Raw genomic sequence first — 12493 nt, forward strand, 5'->3', positions numbered from 1 at the left:
AGCAGCGATCATAATATGATTGAATTTTACATTCAGTTTGACAGAGAGAAGAGTGGGTCCAAGACTAGTATTTTAAACTTAAATAAGGGCAATTATGAGGGCATGAAAGCAGAGCTAGCTAAAGTGAACTGGCAAATTAGGTTAAGGGATAGATCAATAGAGTTGCAGTGGCAGACATTTAAGGGGATATTTCAAAATACACAGAATATATACATTCCAACAAGAAAGAAAAATTCCAAGGAGAGGACCCACCATCCGTGGTTAACTAAAAAAGTTAAAGATAGTATTAAACTTAAAGAAAAAGCATATAATTGTGCAAAGATGGGTGGCAGGTCAGAAAATTGGACAGAATATAAAAAACAGCAAAGAATGACTAAAAGATTAATAAAGGGAGAAAAATTAGAGTACGAGAGAAAGCTAGCTAGAAATATAAAAAGAGATAGTAAGAGTTTCTATAGATATTTAAAAAAGAAGAGTTAACAAAGTGAGCGTTGGTCCTATAAAAAGTGAGTCTGGGGAATTAATAATGGAAAATAAGGAGATGGCAGTTGAATTGAACAGGTATTTTGCATCGGTCTTCACTATAGAGGATACAAGTAACATCCCAGAAATAGCTGTAAATCAGGAAATGGAAGGGAGGGAGGAACTCAAGAAAATTACAATCACCAGGGAAGTGGTACTGAGCAAATTGTTGGAGCTGCGGGCTGACAAGTCCCCGGGTCCTGATGGACTTCATCCTAGGGTCTTAAAAGAAGTGGCTAGTGAGATAGCTGATGCGTTCGTTTTAATTTTCCAAAATTCCCTAGATTCAGGGAAGGTTCCATTAGATTGGAAAATAGCGAATGTAACTCCTTTATTCAAAAAAGGAGGGAGACAGAAAGCAGGAAACTACAGGCCAGTTAGCTTAACATCTGTCATAGGGAAGATGTTAGAAGCTATTATTAAAGGCAATGGCCCACAAATTTGGGTTGGGGGCTTCTTGCGGGTGCAAGCCCCTGACCTGCACTTACCTTGCGCACCGGCCGTTGAGCTGCGGGCCCCTGTGGAATTGCGATCCAGAGCCTCCTCCAACTGCCGGTGTGCAGTGCTTGCGTATCCCAGGGGTGCAGTTAGTTCGATGCGTCCCCTGGGATCACGTGAGCCATGGAGAGCCAATGGTAGCAGGGAATGCTTCATTCATAAGTTTGACAGGAAGACCTGTCAAACCTATAAATACTATAAGCCCCAAAACATCACTAAACCTTCAAATAAATTTTTAAAAATCACAGTTTTAAAATAAACTATAAATTACATGAAATAACTATTTTAAACAATAATTTAAATTTTTGAAAAAATTAATTACATTTCCTAACGGGGCTAAAAATAAACTTACCTTTCTTTAAAGTATTTAAAAATAATAAACCTGTGGAAAAAATGTTTTAATTTTAATTAATTCACCACTTACCTTGTAAAAAGCAGGCCTTGCGACTGCTTTTTACATGTCTAACTTCTGGAGACTTACCCTCCCGGGAAAACCTGCAAAAGAAACGTAAGTTCGATGCGCACGCGCTGCCTCTCCTGCGCATGCATTCGACTTCTGAACCCCTTCTTTCAGGGGAACGGAAGTGCCGGTTTCCCATGCATGCAGGAAACCGGCACTTCCATTGCGCTTACGGGTGAGTACCCTGTGTGTACTCACCCGTGGAGACCCGAATTTCTGGGCCATTATAGCAGGACACATAGAAAAGTTCAAAGTAATTAGGCAGTGTCAACATGGTTTTGTGAAAGGGAAATCATGCTTAATCAATTTATTGGAGTTCTTTGAGGGAGTAACATGTGCTGTGGATAAACGGGAACTGGTGGATGTACTGTACTTAGATTTCCAGAAGGCATTTGATAAGGTGCCACATCAAAGGTTATTGCGGAAAATAAAAGCTCATGGTGTAGGGGGTAACGTATTGGCATGGATAGAAGATTGGCTAGCTAACAGGAAACAGAGAGTAGGCATAAATGGGTCATTTTTGATTGGCAAGATGTAACGAGTGGTGTGCCATAGGGATCAGTGCTGGGGCCTGAACTTTTTACAATTTATATAAATGACTTGGATGAAGGGACCGAAGGTATGGTTGCTAAATTTGCTGATGACACAAAGATAGGTAGAAAAGTAAATTTGTGAAGAGGACATAAGGAGGCTACAAAGGGATATAGATAGGTTAAGTGAGCGGGCAAAGATCTGGCAAATGGAGTATAATGTGGGAAAATGTGAAATTGTCCATTTTGGCAGGAAGAATAAAAAAGAAGCATATTATCGAAATGGTGAGAGATTGCAGAGCTCTGAGATGCAGAGGGATCTGGGTGTCCTAGTGCATGAATCGCAAAAGATTACTATGAAGGTACAGCAAGTAATTAGGAAAGCTAATAGAATGTTACCGTTTATTGCGAGGGGAATTGAATACAAAAGTAGGGAGGTTATGCTTCAGTTATACAGGGCACTGGTGAGACCACATCTGGAGCACTGTGTACAGTATTGGTCTCCTTATTTAAGGATGGATGTAAATGCGCTGGAAGCAGTTCAGAGAAGGTTTACTAGACTAATACCTGGAATGAGCGGGTTGTCTTATGAGGAAAGGTTGGACAGGCTAGGCTTGTATCTGCTGGAGTTTAGAAGAGTAAGAGGTGACTTGATTGAAACATATAAGATCCTGAGGGGTCTGGACAGGGTGGATGTGGAGAGGATGTTTCCTCTTGTGGGAGAATCTAGAACTAGGGGTCACTGTTTAAAAATAAGGGGTCGCCCATTTAAGACAGCGATGAGGAGAATTTTTTTCTCTGAGTGTCGTGAGTCTTTGGAACTCTCTTCCTCAGAGGGCGGTGGAAGCAGAGTCTTTGAATATTTTTAAGGCAGAGGTAGATAGATTCTTGGTAAGCAAGGGGGTGAAAAGTTATCGGGGGTAGGCGGGAATGTGGAGTTATCAGATCAGCCATGATCTTATTGAATGGTGGAGCAGGCTCGAAGGGCCGAGTGGCCTACTCCTGCTCCTAATTTGTATGTTTGTATGATGGTTCATACTTTGAAAGAATTACCAGTATCTTCTTCCACCAGCCATCCACAACACCTAGGACTAGGTCACTTGCTTCACTGCAGGTTGGTTTAATGAGGTTTCTTCCATCTGCTCTCACACCTGTTGGTGGCCTTGACATCTTCCATGGACGTTGTTGGGACAGGGTAACGGTTTTCTCTGCTGAGGCACTGACCTGACTCTCTGTGTGCACCTGTCTAAACTAGTGCAACCACACATGATTCACGTCCATATTGGCAGGCTGCTGTACTGGTGCTTAACTGGGCTCTTCATTCTTGACCAAAGGAGTGGTGGTACCAAGTCGCTCTGCAACCTCATGTTTTTTTCTTTTAATTTGCCACAGCTTGCAGTCTCCAATTTTTTAGTGAAGCTCTGCGAACCACGTCCTGTGACTTCACCTCTTATTAAGGTTACGAGCATCCAATTTCAACATCTCTAAAGTAAAATTAATTTTATCAGACATCAAAATTCCTTTCTGTAATGTCAGTATAACTTTACTAAGGGATATGTCACCTTGCTTCAAGTGGATTTATTCTGGAACTACAAACACAAAATTTTCATAATAGAAATTATTTTGCTATGACATATTTCATTAAAAGGTTTTTGCTGTACATGGGGGCCGATTGTAGTTTTACCTTAAATAAGTCCTTGCCTGGCTTCAGCCACCCTTCCTGGGAGCACATGCCATTGTTGCTCTCCCTCTGTAAAGAAATGCATCCTGTTATCTGTCCTCAACTTGTCTTTAACTCTGAGTCCTTGGCCCTGTTGTTTTGCCTACCTGAAAGTATCTTTCTGCGTTCACTTTCTCTATCTTACGAAATATCGTATTTACCTCTAAGTTTGGGCATAAACACAATTGGGTAATGCTTGATTACCAATTCTGAAACCCATGGAAAAAGCTCATAGAAATGCATAAGTGCTACTGTGTTGTGATACTCCTGTGTGAATGTTCCAAAAACGCATGTAGAGCCATTTGAAAATATAATCTCGCTGAGTTAGGTTTAGGGTTAGTGTTGTGTATGTACCTTTAAGAGAGAACTGCTTTTATACTGTGGTACCGGCAGTGACCACACCTGTATATAAAGCCGTAGCAGGCTTCTGTACTTTCAGTTCCAGCATACCCTCTGTTCAGTAAACACCTGTTATTACCGTTCTCCTGCAGTCCGTGTGTTATTGATACGCGGACACTACAGTGGTGACTGTATTGATTTCTTTGTGGGTTCAATGACGAGACATTTATGAAAGAGAATGAGTTTTAATCTAAAGTCTGTTCAACTCTTTATACAGCATTTACAGGAGACATCAAGCTAGCGATGCATCTAGAACGAAACTGAAACTAAACTAAACTGCCTTGCTTGTCTCGGTCACATGACCTCTGCTGGTCAGGCATCATAATCGAACAGGCAAATACCATCTCTATTTGCTGATATCATTACAGTGACGAGCAGGTTCGAACTCACCTGCAGTGCTGCATCACCTCACGGGGATCCATCCCTGAAAAGAAGCTTCTTGGAGGCCAAAGCCGGAGCAACGGGCGTCGACCGTGGGCAACCGCCCAGTGATCCATCGGAGTTCAGTGAATTGCAGGGGAAGCTGTGGAGAGCTGGGCTTGGCTCCCCAGTCAAGGTGTTCCAGCAAATCATGCTGGTAGCAGGTAGTGCGCTGACCCTTCCAGACTGCGGCGGGCTTGAGCTCGATCGAGCGGCTCTGCAAGGGGGCTGTGCAGCGTCGTCGGGAAGGAAAAGAGAGAGAGAGGGTGGAGCGCACAGGGCGCGGTCGGTGCTCAAGAGCCGGGCAGTGTTAGAGAAAATAAAAGAGGGGAAGGAAAAGAGATGCGCAGTGGACAGCGTCGAAGAAGAATAAAGCTAAGGAATTTAACTAACAAAAGAGAGATGCGCCGAAGCTGCGGGGCGCCGCCATTACTATTTAGAATGCTAGGAGCAGCATTGGCAGCAAGGGGAAGAAGGAAAAGCGCGGGAGGCGCCATTTTAATCCATTGGGGAGGAAGGAAAAGCGCGGGAGGCGCCATTTTAAACCACCCAAGATGCCGAAGAGTGGCAGTATCACTGCTTTCGACAACGAAATAGAAGACTCGACCACGTATGTGGAAAGAATTGAAGTGTACTGCAAGGCAAATGGGGTGGCCGATGAAAAGAAGGCGTCGGTATTATTAAATTTGATGGGCGCGAGAACGTACGGCCTATTGCGGAATTTAATTACCCCAGCTAAACCAATGGAGAAAAGCTTTAAAGAGATTGCCAATATCTTACAGGAACATCTAAACCCTACACCGCTGCTGATAGCAGAAAGATTCAAGTTCCATAAAAGAAACCAGCACAAAGATGAGAGTAATGCTGACCATCTTACGGAACTACGCAAGTTATCGAAGCACTGCCAGTTCGGAGCAGGACTGGCAGATACCTTAAGGGATAAGTTTGTCTGCGGGCTCCAGAGTGAAGGAACCCAGAAACGACTACTTTCGGAAAAGGACCTTACGCTAGAACAGGCTTTCAGCGTGGCAGTATCCTACGAAGCAGCTGCACGGGGAGCTGCGGAAATACAACAGAAACCGTAAGAATATAGCACCAACGAAATGGGATATGGAGCAGAAAAGTGCTATCGCTGCGGCAGAACAACCCATGACCAGAAGGACCGCTGGTTTAAGGACAAAGTATGCAGGCAATGTGGAAAAGTGGGACACATAGCACGAGTCTGCAGGTCGGGAAAGAAAACCAACACTAAAAGAACTACTAAGGAAAAGTGCAAGAAAGTTAAAAAAATGACAGACAGTAGTTCAGAAGATCAGGAGAGTGATAATGACTCCGGGAGCAGGAGACTAAGTTGTCTAAAGTTACACAACGTGATCGCAAAGGAGGATCACCGAACCATTTGGGTCACCCTCATGATAGCAGGGTCCCAAGTAAAGATGGAATTCGACACAGGATCAGCCCTAACAGTCATGAATCGATGAGACTATGAGCGGCTATTCTCACACATACCCTTGAAGGACACGTCCATTGTATTGAAGACATATACGGGGCAAAAAGTCTACCCCAGAGGAAAAATAAGGGTGCCTGTTAAATACAACGGCAAGGAAACACAGAAACTGTATCTCTATATACTACAAGATGGAGGACCACCATTATTGGGACGTGAATGGATCTGAAAAATACAATTGGATTGGCATTCCATTCAGGTGCTAACTGGCTGACAAAAAGGATGACGATGTCACACCTGGACGACTGTCAAAAATTCTAACTGACGCGAAAGAGGTGTTCCAGCAAGGACTTGGGACTCTAAAAGTAGTAACGGCAATGATAAAAATTGAAGATAACGGCAACGATAAAAGTTGAAGATAACGCAAACCCAACATTTTTTAAGGCCAGACCGGTACCGTACGCGATCCGCCTGGCCGTCGAAGCACAGCTGGAGAGTCTGGAGCGTTCGGGTGTGCTGTCCAAGGTGGACTGGAGCGAGTGGGCCACACCCATCGTTCCTGTAATGAAGAAATCATTGAGCAGCATGCCTGGAGAGCCGAAGAAGGTTCACATCTGTGGGGACTTTAAGGTAACTGTGAACCCAGTCCTGCACACAGTACAATATCCACTTCTGCGGATAGAAGATATTTTCGCCTCACTATCTGGAGGGAAATGCTTTACAGAGATTGATCTGGCCCAAGCGTATCTACAAATGGAGGTAGATGAAGCATCTAGAAAATACCTCACGATAAACACTCACAAAGGTCTTTACCAGTACAACCGACTGGTATTCGGGGTAGCATCAGCTCCGGCTATTTGGCAGAGGGCGATGGAACAAGTCCTGCAAGGGATCCCGGGGACCCAGTGTTATTTGGACGACATCCTGGTTACAGGCGAAAATGACAGTGAACACCTTGCCAACCTGGAGCAGGTGCTCACTAGATTACAAGAATATGGGCTACGAGCCAACCGCCCCAAATGCGAGTTTTTCAGGAAACAAATCTCGTATTGTGGCCACATGATTGATGAAGAGGGGTTACATAAGTCCCCAGACAAGATTGAGGCAGTAGTCAAGGCTCCAGCACCAGAAAATGTGTCGCAACTGAGGTCGTTCCTCGGGTTGGTGAACTACTACCATAAGTTCTTGCCAAATTTATCTACAATTCTGCACCCACTGAATGCCCTGCTGCAAACTGGAGTAGCATGGAAATGGAGTGATGAGTGTAAGCGTGCCTTTCAGAAATGTAAATGCCTAATCACTTCAAAAGAAGTATTGGCCCACTACAATCCAACACTACTGATTCGGTTGGCATGTGATGTGTCTCCCTATGGTATTGGAGCGGTGCTGTCACACAAATTCCTTGACGGTTCAGAGAGGCCAATAGCCTTTGCGTTGCGCTCGTTAACCTCAGCCGAGCGTAACTACGCCCAGATTGACAGGGAGGCCCTCAGCCTGGTGTGGGGGGTGAAGAAGTTCAATCACTATCTGCACGGGCAGAAATTCACCCTACTGACTGATCACCAGCCTCTTGTCTCCATTTTTAGCCCAAAGAAGGGCGTTCCGATGATGACGGCGCAACGGCTGCAAAGATGGTCCCTTTTTCTAGGGGCACATCAATATGACATAGTGTACAAGGGTACGAAACAGCATGGAAACGCTGATGGGCTGTCGCGCCTGCCGTTGCCTACAGTGGAGGAAGCACCTGCAGTGGACCCTGTTGAGATATTCCATTCGACCATAGTCGAATGTCTACCTGTTACAAACTCAAGTATAGAGAAGGAAACCCGAAATGACCCGACATTCTCTCGGGTCTATGATTTGACGGTGAAGGGATGGCCAGAACATGGCGACTCACTGTTGCCAGCATTCTCGCCAAGGAGAGAACAACTGTCAGTGTGCCGGGGGACCTTGATGTGTGGATCCCGAGTGGTAATTCCACCCAAGTTGAGAGATAGAGTGCTCAATGAGCTTCATGAGGGTCATCTGGGAGGGGTAAAAATTAAGAGCCTAGCCAGGGCGTTTGTGTGGTGGCTGGGAATTGATAAAGAAATCGAGGATATGACCAAGAGATGCACAGGATGCCAGAAGGTCCAAAACGCTCCACCACAGGCCCCGCTACACCCATGGGAGTGGCCCTCATCTCCATGGCAATGGGTACACATTGATTTTGCTGGTCCATTTATGGACTCAATGTTTTTAATCGCCGTGGATGCACATTCAAAATGGCCAGAGGTCATCAAAATGTCCTCCACCACCACGGAGAAAACTATTGCAGTCCTATGGACCATCTTCACCAGGAATGGCTTGCCAGAAAAGATTTGCTCCGACAATGGACCACAGTTTTTGTCCGAGGATTTCCGGAGGTTTTTGAGGAAAAATGGGGTAAAACATTACACATCTGCCCCATATCATCCATCCACAAATGGATTGGCTGAGAGGTTTGTTCAGACCTTTAAAAAAGCAATAAAGGTGATGTATAACGACAACATACCACTACAACACAAGGTGGATAATTTCTTGTTTGCTTGACACATGCAGTCACCAACCAAGCTCCAGCCATAATGTTCTTTAACCGAAGGTTAAGATGTCACCTGGATTTGCTCAAACCAAACATAAGACGAGATGTTGAGGATAAGCAATTCCAGCACATCAATGAGAAGCCAACCAGGAGCTTCAAGATAGGGCAACCAGTCTTGGCCCGCGACTACCGAACAGAAAAATGGCAGCCAGGAACGATATGCACACAGCAGGGACCACTAATGTACACAGTGGACGTTGGAGAGAGCATCGTGAGACGCCATGCTGACCAGATTCTAGAGTCACAGGAACAAGTCAAAACCATACCACGAGCATGCGCACCTGGCGATGAACCCGAAGTACAGATTGCGTCTACCTCAGAATCAGTGGTATTGGAAGCTGACGAACCAACCAATGACAATGAGCCAGAATCGCCTCCGCCGCAAGAACAGGATACTCGAGCAAGGCGCTATCCAGACAGGATCAGGAAGCCTCCTCAAAGACTGAATTTATAAATGATTACTTCAGTTGATGTATATAGTACAGAGAAAATTGTAATTGTAATTAGTTATTATTTAATTGTTAAATGAATGTTATGTACTGTTTATCTAAAAGGGGAGGAATTGTTGTGTATGTACCTTTAAGAGAGAACTGCTTTTATACTGTAGTACCGGCAGTGACCACACCTGTATATAAAGCCATAGCAGGCTTCTGTACTTTCAGTTCCAGCATACCCTCTGTTCAGTAAACACCTGTTATTACCGTTCTCCTGCAGTCCGTGTGCTATTGCTACACAGACACTACAGTTAGTATAAGGGTTAGGGTTAAAAACCTTATTGATGAAGGGGAGAGTTTATTTTTAGTGGGAGAGGAGAGTTTCCATACTGGAATTAATTTGCAGATCTGTTGACGAGTCAATTTGTGATACACTATTGAAGCAGATGCCCATCACAAAGCAAATCACACATTTTTGGTACTTGCCATTAGCAATTAGGAAAGCAAATGGTTTGTTGGCCATTATTACAAGAGGATTTGAGTATAAAAGTAAAGATGTCTTACTGCAATTATATAGGGCCCTGTTGAGACCACACCTGGATGTGTATAGTTTTGGTCTCCTTACCTAAGGAAGGATATACTTGCCATAGAGGGAGTGCAACGAAGGTTCACCAGACTGGTTCCTGGGATGGGGGGATTGTCCTATGAGGAGCGATTGAGGCCTATATTCTCTAGAGTTTAGAAGAATGAGAGGTGATCTCATTGAAACATACAAAATTCTTACAGGGCTTGGCAGGGTAGATGCAGGGAGGATGTTTCCCCTGGCTGGGGTGTCTAGAATCAGGGGTCACAGTCTCAGAATAAGGGGTTGGCCATTTAGGACTGAGATGAGGAGAAATTTCTTCACTCAGAGGGTGGTGAATCTTTGGAATTCTCTACCCTAGAGGGCTGTGGAGGCTCAGTCGTTGTGTATATTCAAGACAGAGAGTGATAGATTTTTGAATATTAAGGGAATCAAGGGATATGGGGATAGTGCAGGAAAGTGGAGATGAGGTAGAAGATCAGCCATGATCTTATTGAATGGCGGAGCAGGCTCGAAGGGCCAAATGGCCTACTCCTGCTCCTATTTCTTATGCTCATATGAAGAAAACTGCACAGCAAGGACATTTTAACGGAACGGGAAGCAGCCTCTGTAAAAGATATAAATTTAATTTGATGCATTTACTTGTGTTTTAGATGATGTTGAAAGGATTGTTACTAGTCCTAGCCCCTTTTGGGCTACCCCAGATCAGGCAGATTCCCCAGACGTGCACCTTCGACTAAAGTTAGAGGTAGCCGAATCCTAAAGATGCTTAATTGGGTCTAAAGGTCCAGACTATCTCTCCCTAAAGGAAAGGAACAGCCTGAAGATGTTACCGTCCTCCAGATTGCACTTTTAATACGTTTAGCTAGACCGTAACCTTCCGGATATTATGAGGGTCCGGAAAACTCCTCCAGAATTCTGCAACTCCTCACCAAAGAGTGTACAGAGATTGAGTTCGTGAGTTTGATACAGAAGTACTATGTGAGACAATTCTGAAAAAATATAGATTTATTAAAGAACCGAAACGTAACTTACAGCTGGTGATTCAATCGCAACATTAACAGTTCCAAATACAAAAAACTTACAATTCTTATCATCAGAGATCCTTATTCTCAAATCTTAACTTCGTTACATTTTTACATTTCTTAGTCTATTCCAGGATATCCACCAAAATCAAATACCTTACAATACCTTGATCCCCAAGATACAAAGGCCTAGAAATTGAGTTGGCGCCGCGCCAGGGCTTTAGCGCCGGAAATTTAGCGCTGGCGCTAAGCCCCCTGCGCGCGCCAAAAATTCAGTAGCGCCGCGCCCAGACGGCTGCCGGCGCTACTGGCGGGCGTGAGCGCCTCCCAATGGGCGCTGACTGCCGCATTGCGGCGCTAATCCGGCGCTGCGGGACCCGATGCGGTGCGGCAGGCTGGGGAAGTGCAGGCCTCCTCCTTCAGTTAAGGAGGAGCTGCCTGCACCCGCCCGCTGTCCGTTCAAATATTGAAAAAAATGAGCCCGGCACCTCGGACAAGTGCCGGGCTTGCAGGCCAGACGCATCTGTTCCGCGGGGGGGTGGTGGAGGAGTCCAGGGAGGGAGGTGCAGGCAGGCGGCCGGCGGGAAAGCGGCCGGCCGCCGTGCGACCTTAATGCGCCGGTGCTAACTCGGGGAAGACTCGGTTGAAAAAATCTTAGTTGCGGCTGCCACGGGCGAGGCGGCCGCAACTCAATTTTGGCGCTGGGGCCCGTCACCACGGCAACCGGGACGCTGCGCACACTGATGACGTCATCGGTGCCGGCGCAGCGCAACCGGTCTACCGCCGATTCTAGGGCCCCAGGGAATTTCTAAACTGGCCATAACTCCGGCGCTAGGCCCTCTAGCGCCTCAAATGCGGCGCTAAGGCTACTCAATTTCTAGGCCAAAGAGTTGAAGACTTGCAGAGCTTGCCTCTGAAGCCTGAGAATCGCTTTGGCCCTTCAAGCGAATCTATCTTCCCAATTGAAAGTCCAATTTTTATACCCTTTCTCAGTGGTATATCCTTTGAAGTTTTCTGCTGATGTAAGCCAATTATCTCTAATCATTCTTCTGCTGACCCCTGCTATTCTTACAGTGAGATCAGCTTGTAGCTTGCAGAATTATGTCTGCTGTGTAGGTGTCTCAAGCTTATCATAAAGAACGATTCTAACAGGTGCATCTATTTGATGTCCTTCTTATCAAAGTCTCCAGTTTGTATCTTTTGCATTTAGAACACCACAATTGATTGCACCATTGTCTTCTTAGCTACCTCAACTGGTTGCAACACATAGAAACATAGAAGATAGGAGCAGGAGTAGGCCATTCAGCCCCTCGAGCCTGCTCCAACACTCAATGCGATCATGGCTGATCATCCAAATTCAGTACCCGGTCCCTGCTTTCTCCCCATACCCCTTGATCCCTTTAGCCTTAAGAAATATATCCAACTCCTTCTTGAATATATTTAATGAATTGGCCTCTACTGCCTTCTGTGGTAGAGAATTCCACAGGTTCACCACTCCCTGGGTGAAGAAATTCCTCTTCATCTCTGTCCTAAATGGCCTACTCCTTATCCTTAGACTATGACCCCTGGTTCTGGACTCCCCGACCATCAGGAACATCCTTCCTGCATCTAGTCTGTCCAGTCCTGTCAGAATTGTATAAGTTTCAATGAGGTCCCCTCTCATTCTTCTAAACTCCAGCGAGTACAAGCCCAATTGACCCAATCTCTCCTTATACGTCATTCCTGCTGTCCCAGGTATCAGCCTGGTGAATCTTCGCTGAACTCCTTCCATGGCAAGAACATCCTCCCTCAGATAAGGTGACCAAAACTGCACACAATACTCAAGATGTGGTCTC

The sequence above is a fragment of the Somniosus microcephalus genome, chromosome 2 (assembly GCF_052327205.1).
Source record: "Somniosus microcephalus isolate GS21.2 chromosome 2, FLI_Smic_1.0, whole genome shotgun sequence".
Classification (NCBI taxonomy): domain Eukaryota; kingdom Metazoa; phylum Chordata; class Chondrichthyes; order Squaliformes; family Somniosidae; genus Somniosus; species Somniosus microcephalus.